The sequence below is a fragment of the Desmodus rotundus genome, chromosome 6 (genome assembly GCF_022682495.2).
Source record: "Desmodus rotundus isolate HL8 chromosome 6, HLdesRot8A.1, whole genome shotgun sequence".
Taxonomy (NCBI): domain Eukaryota; kingdom Metazoa; phylum Chordata; class Mammalia; order Chiroptera; family Phyllostomidae; genus Desmodus; species Desmodus rotundus.
This window is the reverse complement of record NC_071392.1, coordinates 157,155,838-157,171,404: the sequence shown is the minus strand read 5'-3', so window position 1 is coordinate 157,171,404 and position 15,567 is coordinate 157,155,838. Positions and strand designations below refer to the sequence as shown.

The following is a 15,567-nucleotide window of genomic DNA, read 5'->3' as shown; positions in this document are numbered from 1 at the left end:
CTCCTGGAGTCCCAAAGTAAGAGTTCTTGTGAAGAGACGATGTCATCCCGCCTGAAAGGACACCGTCTCGATTGAGCAGTGAAAGCCCTGGCCATGGACACTCCGTTCGGGGTGACCGATGGGTTATGAAACGAGTTGAGGACACATTTCAGTATTTTAAAATGGGAGCTGTTTTCCTGTCAAGCCTTTCTTCCCCCCACCCACCCCATTTTTGTTTTAAACAGTCTCCTCCTTTGGGATAGAACTTTCCATGACTCATGAACTATTTGATTTCCTTTGTTTTATAAATTGCAAGTATGTACGTTTTCAACCAATTGCAAAGAAAAAACAGGAATTTCCTATTTGGCCTCAAATGCTAAATTAATAAATCTGAAATGTTTTTTGTGTGGTTATGTTAGAATAAGGTGTTTGCTAAAAGCAGTTTTGGGGGAAAGTTCACAATAACTTTTTCCTTCACATTAATTATCTAGCACACGTACATGTTGCTGAAATGTCCTGTGGCCGTGTGTCCAGTTGCTGTCCGTAGGTGGCAGGGTCAGGGGTGGGTACGGGGTGATGAGTGCACTACGTGAGTTTCACGACTTTGCAAAATCAGTCCTTCAATGAACATTTTTATTTTTGAGGCAGTTAGTACAGAGACAGAATATTCTGGATAAATTAAGTTTCATGGTTGAATTACAAAAGGGGTCACTCATTTGAAGTATTTAGTTTGTATGATTTTGGCAATGAAAACTATGGAAAGCTTGGTTTAAAAGTTCTTAGGTTGATACCCATTTTCTTCTTTACCTTAGTGAGTTCTGCTCTGAAGGATCGGATAGCACAGTCGTTCTGGAAACAAAGTCTTGGACTTAGTTACTGACTCTTGGGAATGATAATGTCTTTTGTAACATTGGAATGAGCATTGAGGTCTTGAAGCCAGTAAGAGATTTCAGGCCTGCACACAATAAAAGATTAAGGAACTCTTGCATTTAAACAGCTCATCCTTAGATGACTATTGATGTTATAAGTAGGAAGCAGGCTGTGCATTTTGGAGCTTGGTGTAAATCCCTGTGTGTCCTAAAATTCACATGGGCCACTCACAATGTAGTCGATCCTAGAACAAGGGGCTTAGGAGTGCCAGCCCCTGCACAGTGAGAGACCTGTGTATAACTTGATTCCCCCCAAACTTGACTACACTTGTTCCTCCACATCCACAGGGGTTGGTTCTAGTACCCCCTTCTCTGCAGACCCCCAAATCTGAGGATGCTTGACTCCCTTGTATGAAATAGCGTAGCTCTATGCATCAGTCGTTCTGCCGCATCCCCAGATTCCCAGCCGTGGGTCAAAAATAGGGTGTTCTGTTTGCAGTTGGTTCATTCTGGGGATAGGAAATCAGGGACACGGCGTGCTGACTGTATTTTTTGGGGAAAAGAAAAATCTGTTGGAAAAGTCATAGAAAAGTCTTTTCACTCTACTTGCTCCCTGATGTCTTTGTTAGAAAAGTCAAAATACTGAGGAAGCCCACGTGGGAACTGGGAAAACTCAGGGAGCTTCACGGTGAAGGTCGCAGTTACGGGAAAGCTACTGGGGGTGAGATTTCAGCGTGGAAGGAGCTGATGGAAATGAGCCCCCAGTCCAAGAAAATTCAGACTTTTAATGGTAACAAAGAAGCTAATTTTTTGGATCAAGTTTGTGAAGGGGCGTGGCAGCCCCGCTGGACCAGATGTGACGTCCCCTTTAGCCCAGGCCTGGTGGTCTGAGGAGTCCTTGAGTGCTGTGCTTTCCTCTAGACAAGTGGTCTCTTGCTCAGGGGAGCGAGAGCAGGCATTGCTGCGGGGTCGCTCCGGTTGTGTTTTGTGTGGCTCTTTGCAGTTCACTTTTTAAGTCATTTAGGTGCGTCACAATAGAAGGAACTCTTACAGGGTGGCTGGTCCTCACCACGGTGCCCAGAGCGGAATTGTGCCGCAAACTGTTTTATGCTTTTTGGTTGTCTTAAGGCAGTGGACTTAACCCTTCTCCTGGCTGCCTACCAGGAATTCTGTTTCTGCTGTCCGAGAATGAGTGAGTGATGTGCAGATGGGGAGATAGGCTCTGCTTCCTAACTCTCGAAGCTTGTCCTCTATTACACAATACTTAAGTTTGCAAGCACTCGCACTGCAGTTTGTTTAAGATGACTTGGCGGAAGTAGCACGGCTCTATGTTCTTTGACTTAAGTTGCTGTACTAGTCAGGATTCTCCAGAGAAACAGAGCCAGTTGGATACAGATGGATGGATGGATACAGGTACAGATTACAGATGTAGATATGAGATAGGAGTTGGCTCACACGATTGCAGAGACCAAGAAGTCCCACATTTCACCATCAGCAAGCTGCAGACCCAGGAGAGTGAGTGAGTGTAGTTCATCCTGAGAATTGGCAGTGCTGATGTCCAGGGGAGGAAGATGGATGTCCCAGCTCCAGCACAGAAGGAGCAGATCCTCCCTCCCTGCACAATTTTGTTCCCTCAGACGCCCAACAGGTTGGCTGGTGCCCGCCCGCTTTGCCGAGGGGTGCCCCTTAGCCCAGTCAGGTCGACGCAGAAGTAACCATCCCAGTTGCATAGCTGCCTCTTCTCTGCTGAGTCCTCAGGTGCCTTGAGGAGTCTCGTTCTTTGTGGGTCATCTAAAGGGACAGCATACAGAGGACATAGCACTAGCACTGTTTCTTGTTCCTGTCACTCTTCCCCAAGACTTGGCAACGACCCACACCTGTTCAGAAAAGCCTGTTGTGCGAGGGTGGTCTGAGAAAAGAGGGGAGCTGGTTTATTTTTGATGTGGGCACTTCGTTCTCCGTCTGGGAAGTGCATGCGTACACGTCTGAATTCACTTAGAGATTGAGAATGCAGCGAGGGGAACACCCTCACTTTCCACCCTGCGCCCGGGTGAGTGGCAGACAGGGCTCATTGTCATACTGACGTTCACATTTCCTACTCCGCTGTGTGAGCACATGGTTTGACAGCACGTGGCTTTAAAAATGTTGAAACGTTTGGAGTCTGTTAGAATCAGCTCCTTTCTCGTATCAGGGATCTCTCACAAGAATATCAGCCAGACTCCTCCCTTTGGTTCCCTGTAAACGCTGTGTACAGGTGGCCCCCGACTTAGGGCGCTTCATGTACCATCTTTCGACTTCACGATGGTGTGAAAGTGATTCACGTTCAGTAGAAACTGTACTTCAAATTTTGGATTCCAATCTGTTCCTGGGTTAGTGCTATGCTATGCAACACTCTCTCGCCTGATGCTGGACAGCGGACGGGAGCGCAGCCCAGGGTCAGCCCTGTGTCAGCCCGCTCACTACAGCGCAGTATTAAATGCATTTTCCACCTAACGATGTTTGTGACCTATGACGGGCGTATCGGGAAGTAGCCCAATGTAACCCCAGGAGCATCTGCTTGCTGTGAATTATTCTCTGTGCTCCTTGGTCCCTGTGTTTGTCATGCTGTCTAAAGAGGGTCCTGGAAGATCAAGATCAGCCACTTTGTTTTTGGACCTTTGCATCATTTAATGTGGTGAATACGATACCAGAGCACAACTTTATTTTTCTGTCGGCTCCCTTTCGGGACCAGTGAGATGGTCTCTGGGCTTCAAAACTGGTAAAATCCTGGGGCTCAGCGTTCACCCCTGCCCTCGATGATGTGTGATGTTGTCTTCCACTCCTCGGATGCGTAACAGAGGTGGCTTTGGTTCAGTTTTTTGGACGGAGGTGGGATGCGGAGAGGGACACGGAAATGCCTTGTTTGTTCTGGATGAGAATCCTCCCTGCCCAGAGGCGGGCCCAGGTGACAGGCAGGCCCTTGCATCCGGTAGAGGCCCCTTCTTCCTCAGTGTAGATAACGCACGGCCTTCTTAGATCCAAGACTTGGATGTGGCTGTTGGCGTCACCGAAGAAGCCCGATTTTCTTTTAAAACTGGTTCATCAGTACCAGGCTTTTATGTAGGTCATGCTTAGTTTTAAAGCTGTGGGAGACACGGGCGGTGCCGCAGGTTGGCAGAAGAGGTGGATGTAGTGTGAGAAGGTGAAGTTTACTAAACAGCCTTTATTAATCTGGGCAGATTTTTAAATTAATGTGGGCAGGTTTCAGTGGAACATCCTTGCCTCCTTCTGAAGGTGGGCAACTGACCCAAGCCCCAGTGGATGGGATGCTACTGCCCGCATGGCGTGTGTTTAGTAACATTAGTAATTCGGGGTTGTTATTAAATTCTTGCCCGAGGAATCGGTGTTTGTTGATGTTAGAGAGGAGGAACATGGAGCGGTAGAAACATCAATCCCATCGCCTCACGTGTGTGCCCTGATGGGGGATCAAACATGCAACCTAGGTATGTGCCCCGACTAGGAATCAAACCAGCAACCTTTCGGTGTACAGCACGACGCTCCAACCAACTGAGCCACCCTGCCCGGGCCAGGGTAATTTTAATACAGCGCTTAATTTGGGGGAATGGGTGGGGCTTGAGGCCAGGCCCCAGAGGTCTGTGCATGTGAGGTTAACCTCTGCCACAAGGGGGAGCCACATGTTCACTTAGGGAGGGTCTTGCTTCAGGGAAGGCCTTGGTTTTTTTGTTGTTGTTGTTTATCCAAATTATTAATCTTTTTTAAAGTTTATTGTTCAGTTACAGTTGTCCTGCCTTTTTCCCCATTGCCCTCCCCTGCCTTGTCCCCACCCCTGACTCCCACAGTCACTTCCCCCATATTGTCTGTGCCCATGAGTCCTCTATTCGGTTCCCTTTGCTTGCCCCTTCCCCTTCCCTCCCGCCTTATCCCCTTCCCTCCTCCTCTGGTCACTGCCAGTTTGTTCTTTATTTCCAAGTCTCTGGTTCTGTTTTGCTCATTTGTTTTTTTTGTTGATTAGGTTCCATTTATAGCAAATTCCTAATCCTAAAAATTAACATGAAAATGCTAGAGTCAGTTCAGCGTGGTGTGTTAAGCTCAGCCAGCGAGATAGGTCAGATCTCAGAGTCTAACTCAGTACCATAGACGGTGCTTTAAAATGAGACGAATGTGCTAGAAAACATGATTTGGTGGCTTTGTCTTTTATTTTGGAGAGTGACTTTCAGTATGAAACCACATTTTCACACTGCACCAGCAAGGATGGTGGTTTGGAGACCCGGATGCATGGCTCAGTTGGTTGGAGGGTCATTCCCTGAACTGAAAGGTTGCCGGTTAGATTCCTGGTCAGGGCAGATGCCTGGATTGCAGGTTTGATCCCTGACCGGGGAGGCAACGGGTCTGTTTTGCTCTCAGGCTGATGTTTCTCCCTCTCTCCCTCCCTCTTTCTTTTCTCTAAAATCAGTAACAACAACAACAACAAAAACTCTTTGCCCTGATTGGTGTGGCTCAGTTCGTTGGGAGTCATCTGTCAAAGTGCAAAGCAAAAGGTTGCCGGTTCAATTCCTGGTCAGGGCACATGCCTGGGTTGCGGGTTCGGTCCCCGGTTGGGGCACGTATGATAGGGAACCAATCGATGTTTCTCATATCAGTGTTTCTCTCCTTCTCTTTCTCCCTGCCTTCCCCTTAAAAATCAAAACAAAGCAAAAACAACAACAAAACAGAGACTTTGGTCTGCATGGGAACGGGCCCAGCCTCCTGGAGTGGCTGAGCTCCTAGGCTCCCTGCTGAAGGGTCCTGGTCTGTGCTGATTCAGCTGGGCCACGGGGACTCATTCTGAGCCTGCTCCACATGTGAGCACCTCCGGGACACCCTTAAAGGAAATTTGCCACGCAAACGACTCGGTTTCTCACTACAGAAATCACAACCTTAGAGTTCTTTGGCGGCTTGCAGTGAAATGTACTTAAAATATGGGAATCTTAAAATTCTGGGCACTGCTATTGTTGTGTAATGTTAATGAATTATTGCTCTTTCCGGCATATTTTTTTGCAAAAGCGCTATCAGGAAATTTTTTTAAATGATAAATTGTGATAATGGGATATATATAAATAGCTCATAGGCTATTTAATTTCTTGGAAATGTTCTGAGTACCACTTAGGACTTACTAAAATAAAGCAGATTGTTAGGATAAACTGCGGGCTCCCTCTTGGTCCGATGTTTCCGTTTTAGTCCCTTGGGAACCAGTGGGTTGGCCGCGGTTCTGTCCCCTGCCTGACATGTGACGTCCAGAGCCCCTCAGGCCCATTTTGCAAGATTACAACACCCGGCGTGAATTTCTTATAAAACTCCTATCTGTACGCTATAAAGCTCATGTCTTTGTGCACACCATCCCCCCCCCCCCCCCCCCCCCCCGCATTTACCATTCCCTCCTGCTGTTTTAGATTGAGGATGTTCGGTTAAAAGAGAAACTAGTAATAATGTCCTCACCCTGAAGGACGTCTCAACTGTCTTCAGATAATGGACCATTTTGACGGGGAGAGCGGCCATTCTTGGAGGCACCCCCCCTCAGTGTGACAGTGACCCTGCCGGCTGGAGCCCTGTTCATCTGCAGAACAATCCTGAAGACCAGCGGTGCCCGTTTGAGGGCCCAGGACACAGAAATGAGATTGCCTAGCTAGTAACCGGCGGGTCTGCGACCTGAACAGTTTTTTTCCCTCATACCAGGTTGTTTTTTTTCCCTTGTTCCTTCCATTCAAGCTAGTTATTCACCATTCAGCAAACATTTTTGGGTACCACTGTATACCAGGCATGCTAGCAGGTGCTGGAGAGAGTAAACAGAGGCAAGCCCCCTGCCCTCGCAGAGCCCAGCCGTCCGGATGGGCTCCTCGTTCAGTAACAAGAGAAGGGGTCGCGGTACCCGGAGCACAAGGGGGGCACTGGAGACATCTTCGCTGTCATGAATGTACTGATACTCCATCCTTGACTTTCCGATTGCAGACAGGAGAGATGTTAATGTTGTACCTCTGAAACTGACATGTGTTGACTGTGATTGATATGTCAAAACTTATTTAAAAAAAATAAAAATGCCCTGACCGGTGTAGCTCCGTGGGTTGGGCATCATCCCACAAAGCAAAAGATCGTTGGTTTGATTCCCAGTCAAAGCCCACGCCTGGGCCACAGGTTCAGTCCTGGTCGGGGCACGTAGGAAAGGCAACGGGTGGATGTTTGTTGCCTATGTTTATGTTTCTCTCCCTCTCTCTCTCCTTCCCTTCCCCTCTCTCTGTAAATAAACAAACAAATGAAAAAAGTAGCTGATAGAATAACACTTAATACATTAAAATTTCCAAAGGAGCCTTGGCTGGTGTGGCTCAGTGGACTGAGTGCTGGCCTGCAAACCAAAGGGTCACCGGTTCTATTCCCAGTCGGCACATGCTTGGGTTGCGGGACAGGTCAGGTTTCCCAGTAGGGGGCGCGTGAGAGGCTACCACACATTGATGTTTCTCTCCTTCCGTTTCTCCCTCCCTTCCCCTCTCTAAAAACAAGTAAATAAAATCTTTAAAATCAAAAAAAGAAAAGGTGAAATGTTAAATCAGAGAAAGCCTTGTTGGGAGAGCACAACACTTAGCTTTTGGGGGCTGGTGAGGTCTTCAGGGACGAAAGGCACCCTCCCCTTCACACTCGAGCCTTCACTGACCTCAGGGTGCACCCGCCACTGTAGCCTCGGACTTTCCACCCATTGGCCAGACTTAAAAGAAGAAAAAAGATTGCTGAATCCGAAGTTACGAGAATTGTGCCTGACCTCTCCAGTGCAGTAGCTACTAACCTCCTGTGACTACTGACGTTTGAAATGACATGAGCAAAACTTATCACACTAACCACCTTTCTAGCGCCCCGTAACACTGATCGGTTTCTGGCCAGAACGGGGACAGCGAGAGAGAAAGTTCCCATCCCAGAGAAAATCCTAGTGGCCGGCCTGTTACACTTGTGACAATGTTGCCTCCTCGGGATTTGAAGATCTTTATTGTATCAAGACTCTGTGATATTTTTACTTTAACCCCACCCCCCATGAATATAAGACAAAACACTATTCTCTTGAAGTGGGGAGAAAAGATCATGAGTTTGCACATGATTCTCTGTAAGCTTTCGCTCAACAACAAGAGATTGTCTTAGTCCCATTCTCGATCTTACTCATGAGTGTATCTGTCAGGGTTGTCCCGAGAAACAGGACCAGGAGGGGAGCTGCACAGATATCCAAGGGGATTTGCCATGGGGACTGGCGGGTGCAGTTGTGAGGCTGAGCTGTGTGGGCATGTGCCATCCACAAGCTGAGAGCCAGGAGGGCTGCTGGGGTAACACTCCCCAGCCACAAGCGGGCACTCTCACGTCCCAGGGCAGGAGGACGTGGAGGTCTCAGCTCCAGCAGAGAGTTTGCTCTTCGTTCACTTCTTTGTCCTGTTCAGGCCTCAGTGGATTGGGTGATGCTCGCCTGCTTCGGTTCGGGCAAACCTTTGCTCAGTCTGCCGATTGAAATGCTCATCTCTTCCAGAGACACCCTCACACACCCAGAAATAGTGTTTGCCAGCTCTCCGGGCGCCCCTTAGCCCCACCAAGATGACACATAAACCTGACCCTCATGACGAGGTGTCCCGTAGTTCCTGATGTGAGGGGTTGGTTAGCGCAGCGCCAGGCACATGGAAGGCCTGCAGGGAGAGGGCGAGGCGTCCTCTCATTGTCTGTATTTTATATGGCTTTGTATGTTTTAAAATACATTTTATATTTTTAAAATGTACTTATTTTGAAAAATGTATTTTAAAATGTAGAGCCCGTGAACTCTCTGAGCTAAGTTCTAAGCATTGTATTGTCCAGTAGCAATTGGTGTTAAAGTCTTTTACCCTGGCACCTTTAGGAAAATTGCACCTTCTGTTAGGCTGTCGTTGCCCAGGCCTGTGATTTTAGGAGACGGGGAGTGTGCTACAATTCAGCTCACTGCAAAGGAAACACATAGTCAGGTTTAAAGCTTGACCTCGGCTCCTCGGACTTGAAATGATTCATGAGAACATCCTGTACTGCTCCCCTCGAGAGCCGCCGGGGGACTCGAATCACAGACAGGACAGCCTGAGGGTCGAGACAGGTCTTGGAAGTGGCTGTGCCCCCAGATCTGCGGGCTTAGCAGGGAGCCCTTGAGATGCTTCCAGCTGGAGGTCGGACTTGGCCTTCTCCCTCGTCGCCTCCAAAAATAGGATTTGGAACGCATTCCCCATGTGACATAATGCCGCTCTTGCTGTCACAGGCAGGAAGTGCATGCTCTCCTGCCAGGCCTGCAGTGTCCCCTGGAGGCGGGCTGGGAAGCACATTCCTTCTCTGTCCCATTTCACAATAGAATGTCAGTGCACCGATTTTAAGATTACTTTCTTTAGTCTGAAAACACAGCCGGCTCTAGAAACCGCCCAACGGGAGAGGGCCCACCGGCTAGGTTTGGCTGCTCGTAAACAAAGCGCTGGCTGATGTGAGAGCAGATGCCCTCCCCCCACCCGACTCTGCCCGGGCTCCGTGGGCTCATTTATAAAAGCAGGGAGGTGGCCTCGTTAGGGAAGCACACTCAGACCCTTCCGAGGATCAGGGCAGACGACGGGATGTGGCTCCCGGGCCCGATCTGTGGTTCTCAATCCTGCTGCAGCTCGAAATGTCTGGCAGTGGTCGTTTTGGTTTTCCAGGATCTGCGGTGAGACTCGAACGTGCTCATTTGGTCGCCGCCGTGTGCCAGGCTGTAGGGATAAACAGGTAAGCAAGATAGGACTCGGTCTTGAGCATCCGCAGGTTGGGGAGGAAAGTGACAGCTGGCCAGTCATTAGCGTGAGACTACCTGTGAAGGCTGCGCTGTCTCCGGGGGGCGGGGGGACACCCCCCAGGTGTGGGACGTGGCTCTCAGAGACTCGTGCAGCTGCACCCACAGCTCCACGCGGGGAGGCTTCTGTCCTGGGACTCTCGGCCTTGCCCCCTCCCGCTGGCTCACGCAGATTTGCGGAACACCTACGGCATGCCGGGCAGGCCGGCACCAGGAGCTGGGGTTCGCAGGCACATGTTTGCGGTCCAGTTCCTGGATGGGAGGAGCACGATTTCGCAGGCCCACCCCGGGCAGAGGCCTTCAGGCCCCTGATTCAACCTCTCAGTCTCTGCTCTGGAGAAGCGGGCAGGCTGAAAACCGGGCCCTGCCCTGTGCCCTGACCAAGTACCCTCACTGCCTTGTCTGAAGCCAAGCCCGCCCCCGCTGCGACCATGGCCAGCTCCTGCCACAGTCCTCAGCCCTGGAGGCGGGCCTTTCCCTCCTCTGCTCTTTGTGCCAGAAAGACCCTTATCACAATTGCTTAGAACAAACAATGTGAAAACAGGGGACAAGAAGTGAGAGTCAGATTTTGCTTTGCTGCTCGAAGTAATTTGTTATAAGTTCTAATGTAAGCAAAACCCCAGCTACTTAAGATGACAAATGGGGAGAAACCACATTTGCCGGATTTGCTGTTAAGTGGGCGTATTGCTACCAAATTGGGCAGCAAGTGATCAGGCGCTCCCAGAGCGAGAATGAACGCGTCTCAGATGGCGGCGGTGGGGCCGGCCAGCCCTCCTGTGAGGGCGTTAGTGGTGCGGGATGCTGAGCAGGTTTCCACGTCCTCGTTGGCCATCTGTACCTCTTCTGTGGGAAACTGGCTCCCTAGTTCCTCTTCCCACATTTTAATCACATTTTGGGTTTGTTTTCTCTTTGAGTTCTTTATATATATATATTTTGGATATTAACGCCTTATCAAGATACATTGTTTGTAAATATTTTCTCCCATGGGGCAGGGTACTTTTTCATTTCGTCGGTGGTCTGTCTCCTTGGCTGTGCAGCAACTTTTTAGGTTGATGTGGCCCCACTTGTTGATTTTTGCTTTTGCTGCCCATTGCTTTGAGTGTCCTGTGTCAGCTTTGACCCTTGTAACAGATCCGGCGGAGCTTGTGGTGGGTCCGTCCTTCAGGGCAGGGGTTCACAACTTCTGAAGGGGTCTTTAGTGCTGATTTCTTACGTGGGCCCTTGCCCAGGTTTGGTTATTTGTTCGAGGTTATTCTGAGGTCGCTGGACCAATTTGGAGGCAACTCTTCTGGGTTCTTAGGCAGCATTATTTTTTAAAACCGATCATGACTATTTTCAACTGAAAGTTCCAAGGCACAAACATTTCCATTTTAAGGCGCTGTTTCTCTGGCAGTTTGAAAGACTAATCCAAAAGATTAGCAAAAATAGCTGCTCGTTAAAGAGCTTGAATCTGGGAAAGGCAGGTGCTACGCCTGTTGCGTGAACCTCTCTGGGGGGAGGAAAGGAAAGAGGAAACGCTGAGGATTGCTAGGGACGTCTTGCTGTAAAGAGTACTTGTTTTTCCTTCTCCTCTCCTGTCCTCTCCTGTCCTTTCCCCTCCCCTCCCCTCTCCTCAATGATAAACAGCATATACCTGACCCAAAAATGCATCCCCCCAAAAGTAATGTTACAGAAATGGTCCCCTAATCTCTTTTGGGTCAGCCCTGTGTACCCGCTGGTTTAGCTCAGTCGGTTTGATCTGTTCCTGTGTTGAAGGTCATGGACAACGGATAGATGGGCCTGAGAAAGGTCCACTATATTTATTTGGACAGTAGCTTTGAGGCCTTCTGGGAGGCCCCAAAATGACTTAAAACAGCCTGTGCGCTTGCTCCGTGCTTGCTAGAGAGCAGGTGCCTTGGAGTTGTTGAATTGGCCAGCTACCTTGGCATGGAGAGCGCCACTTTAATCGGTGACCAGTTGGGTCCGGCTGTCACTGTGTCTGCTTTACATTTCAGTAAAGCCAGAAGTTGGGGGAAATTATTTTAAACTGAGCTTTAATGTCTGCAGCATTGAGGGCAAGAGGCCTGTGTTTGACTTCAGTTTGAGAGGATTTAGTTTAGTGTAGTTAGTTAGCTTACGTTTTCCTTAAACAAATTCCTTCTTGCCCACAAGGCGTCTTTTCAATTGATCGTGATACCCAGATTAACCTGCTTACCAAGTTATTTCCCCTTACATTATTGTTTAAATGTTTGCGGTGAAATTTACATAGCATAAACGAACCCTTTGAAAGTAAACAATTCGGTGGCATTTAGGACATTCACAGTGTTGTGCAACCCCCACCTCTGTCTAGTTCGAGAACATTTCCATCCCCTAGAAGGACACTTGTGCCCGTCAAGCAGATGGTCCACACCTCACCCTCCCCACTGGCTGCCATCAGTCTTCATCATTTTTCTGTGGATTTACTTATTCTGCATGTTTCGTATAAATGGAATCGTATAATATGTGAACTTTTGCGATCAGCTTCTTTCACTTAGCATAGTGTTTTCCAGATTTATCTGTAGTGTTGCCTGGCTTAAGACTTCATTCTTTTTCCTGGCTGAGTAATATCCCTTTGCACAGACTTGTCACAATGGGTTTATCCATTCATCCGCTGACGCACGTTTGGGCTGTTTCCGGCCAGCCTGATTGGCCCTTGGGACCATGCTGGAGTGGCAGATGGCCGGAATGCCCCCGTCTTGCCACATTCTCTTCTTTATGTGCCAGCACAGCAGTGGTACATGAAATTCAGTGACTGCAAATGACTTTCCCCAAGGTCCCTAGGTCTGGAGTTTGTGAATTACTACTCTTTGAGGACTTCTATTTGCCTAGGATTCTTTTTTATATTTGGCATTTGGAAGACTTTGTGCTGTTTTTAATGTCGGAAAATTACGTTAAGTTCGTTGTCACTTTGGTCGGTTCCCTAGTATTTTTTTATTCTAAGCGATGCAAAATATTTGTTGTCTTTGGAGCTCTCCGAGTTCTGTTGCATGAACTCTATCCGTGGCTCTCAAGCTGGAACGGTTGTGAGAATAAGTGGAAAAACTTCATAGAAGGCCAGGCCCCTCCCCCACGTAGCCCGATTCCGAAAGGCTGGCTGGGCCCAGCATTCAGCATCTTTTCACGCACCCCCTGTGGTTCACGGACCACAATTGTGCAACAGTGGGGTTTCTGAGTTATCTAATAACGGCCTATCAGGTCGGGCGATGGAACTTTGATAGACATAACAAGTTGAAAGATATGTTTAAAATAATTCATGTAGGTCCCAAAGAATCCATCACCACAAAATACGTGGAAGAAATAGTTTAACATACTTGATGGAAGTAGCTTTTGTTAATCCAGAGGAACTTTATGTCTGTCCCATATGATTTTATAATTAAAAAAATAAATAAAGATTCAGGCCCTGGCTGGTGTGGCTCAGTAGACTGAGTGCAGGCCTGTGAACCAAAGGTTCGCTGGTTCGATTCCCAGTCATGGCACATGTCTGGGTTCCAGGCCCAGTCCCTGGTGGGGGCGAGGGGCACGAGAGAGGCAACGACACATTAATGTTTTTCTCCCTCTCTTTCTCCTTCCTTCCCCTCTCTCTTAAAAAAAAAAAACCCACCACAGATTCATAAGAAGTTACCAGAAATGTACAGGGAGGTCCCTTGGACCCTTCATCCACTCTTTCTCTCTATTTAATGAATAATGTATGTAGTATATAAAAATGGCATTCATTCCAATAACCGGGAAACTGACATAACGTACAGAGCTGATTCAGATCTCGTCAGTTTTACTCGTGAGTGTGCGTGTGTGTGTAGCTCCGTGCGATTTCATCACACACGCAGATTACTATACACAGTCACAGTTACGACAGAGAACTGTTCTATCACCGAGAGGCTCCCCCTTGTGGTAGCTCGTTCTGCTCTTTCTAGCTGCCCCCGCCCTTCTCCCTGCCCCTCCCCCCCCACCAAACCCTGGCAAGCACTAGCCCCAGTCTGTTTCTCTCCTCATACAGTATGTCATTTTTTTTTACAGAAGTTTTATTTTTATTTATTTTTAGAGAGAGGGGAAGGGAGGGAGAAAGAGACGGAGACAAATATTAGTGTGTGGTAGACTCTCGTGTGGTTTACACTGGAAACCTGGCCTGCAGCCCAGGCACGTGCCCTGACTGGGAATCGAACTGGCAACCCTTTGGTTCGCAGCCCGCGCTCAGTCCACTGAGCCACACCAGCCAGAATCAGTATGTCACTCTTCGAGTTTGGCTTTTTCCACGTGGCATAATTCCCTGGTGATTCATCCCCGTCGCTACACTCACTGTGTTACTACTTTATTCCTTTCACTGGCGCACAGCATTCCCCGGTATAGATACAGCACAGTTTGCTCAGCCATTCTCTCGTTCAAGGACATCTCTGTCGGTTCCAGGTTGAGCTATTACAAATACAGCTGCTACGGACATTCGTGTGCAGGGCTTTTCACGGGCATAGATTTTCATTTCTCTGGATAAACACCCAGGAGTGCGATTGCTGGGTCATGCGGTGAACTCACACTTCGTTTTGTAAGAAGCCGCCAGACTCTCGTCGGAGGGGCTGTGCCGGCAGCGTGTGTGTGTGACCCGTTCCTCCACAGCCTCACCGGTTTCTGGTATTGTCGCTATTTTCGATTTTAGCCATTCCGGTAGATGTATGGCGATGGATGCCTCATTGTGGTCTTAACTTGCACAATTTCCCTAGTGACTAACGAATCTTTTTAAAAGATTTTATTTATTTATTTTTAGAGAGAGAGGAAGGGAGGGGGAAAGAGAGGGAGAGAAACATCGATCGGTTGCTTCCGGTATGTGCCCTGCCTGGGGGCTGAACCTGCAACCCAGGCATCTGTTCTGGAGATCAAACCAGTGAGTTTTTTCACTTTGCGGAATGAGGCCCAATCCACAGAGCCACGCCGGGCAGGGCTGATGTTAAACATTTTCTCACATGCGCATTTGCCATCCGATATCCTTTTTGGTGAAATATGTGTGCATGTCTTCTGCCCATTTTTAAATCAGGCTGTTTGTTTTTATCATGTAGATGGTTTGTTTACTATTGAATTTTGAGAGGTATTATTTAGTTTAGATGTTCCATTAAAACCTCTTTATCGCCTTTTATAAATACAGAGATAATACATGTTCATTATTTTTAACTTCCAGCACTTCGGAAATATGTGCTGCGGGATGTGGGGTCGCCTGCCCGTCCAGCCCAATCGTACTGTGGTCACTGGGAGGGTTTTCTTGGTAGGCTGCACCCGCCCTGGCCTTTCCTCCGGCTCTCTCCTCGGAGCCTTCCATCCGGGTGTGATTTCAGCATCAGGGAAAATCCACGCAAGCCACAGTCATCCCTGGGAACGCAGCTTTGGGATCTTTTCTGTGCTCCTTTGTGGAAACTGGTCTGCTGTTTGGAACAAAAGCTCCACCTCTCCCTGTGACTCAGATTAAAAGTCAGTCTCCACTGTGCTTCCCAGGCCCTGTGTCATCTGCGCCCTGTTTTCCCTGACCCCCCCTGCCTCCTGTCCCTGCGACTCCAGCCTCCTGACCTCCCCGAAGGCCAGGCCCGCTGCGGGCTGTGGGCTGCGGGCTGGCTGCCAGCCTCGCCCCTGTGCCCTTTGAGCCGCCCACCCCAACACACACACACACACACACACACACAGGCACACACACGCTCTGTAGCTCACTCTTTCACCCCATGCCAGATCACCTTCTTAAAACAAAAATGAAAACAGACAAATAAACAAAGAAAACCCAGGCCTGCCTCTTCCTGCCGTCTCGGAGCCTGCGCAGGCCGCGGGAAATGGGACTTCCACAGCGACAAATAACGTCTGGACGGCGGTGGTCCCAGGCCATTTTTGAGGGCTCTACGT

At 48.7% G+C, this 15,567-nt stretch overlaps 1 protein-coding gene across 1 annotated transcript in view; it reads left to right on the top strand.

Moving 5' to 3' along the window:
* SMIM10L3 (small integral membrane protein 10 like 3) overlaps positions 1 to 15,567 on the top strand; it is an 83,743-nt gene that overhangs the window by 12,434 nt on the left and 55,742 nt on the right. The window lies entirely within an intron of this gene.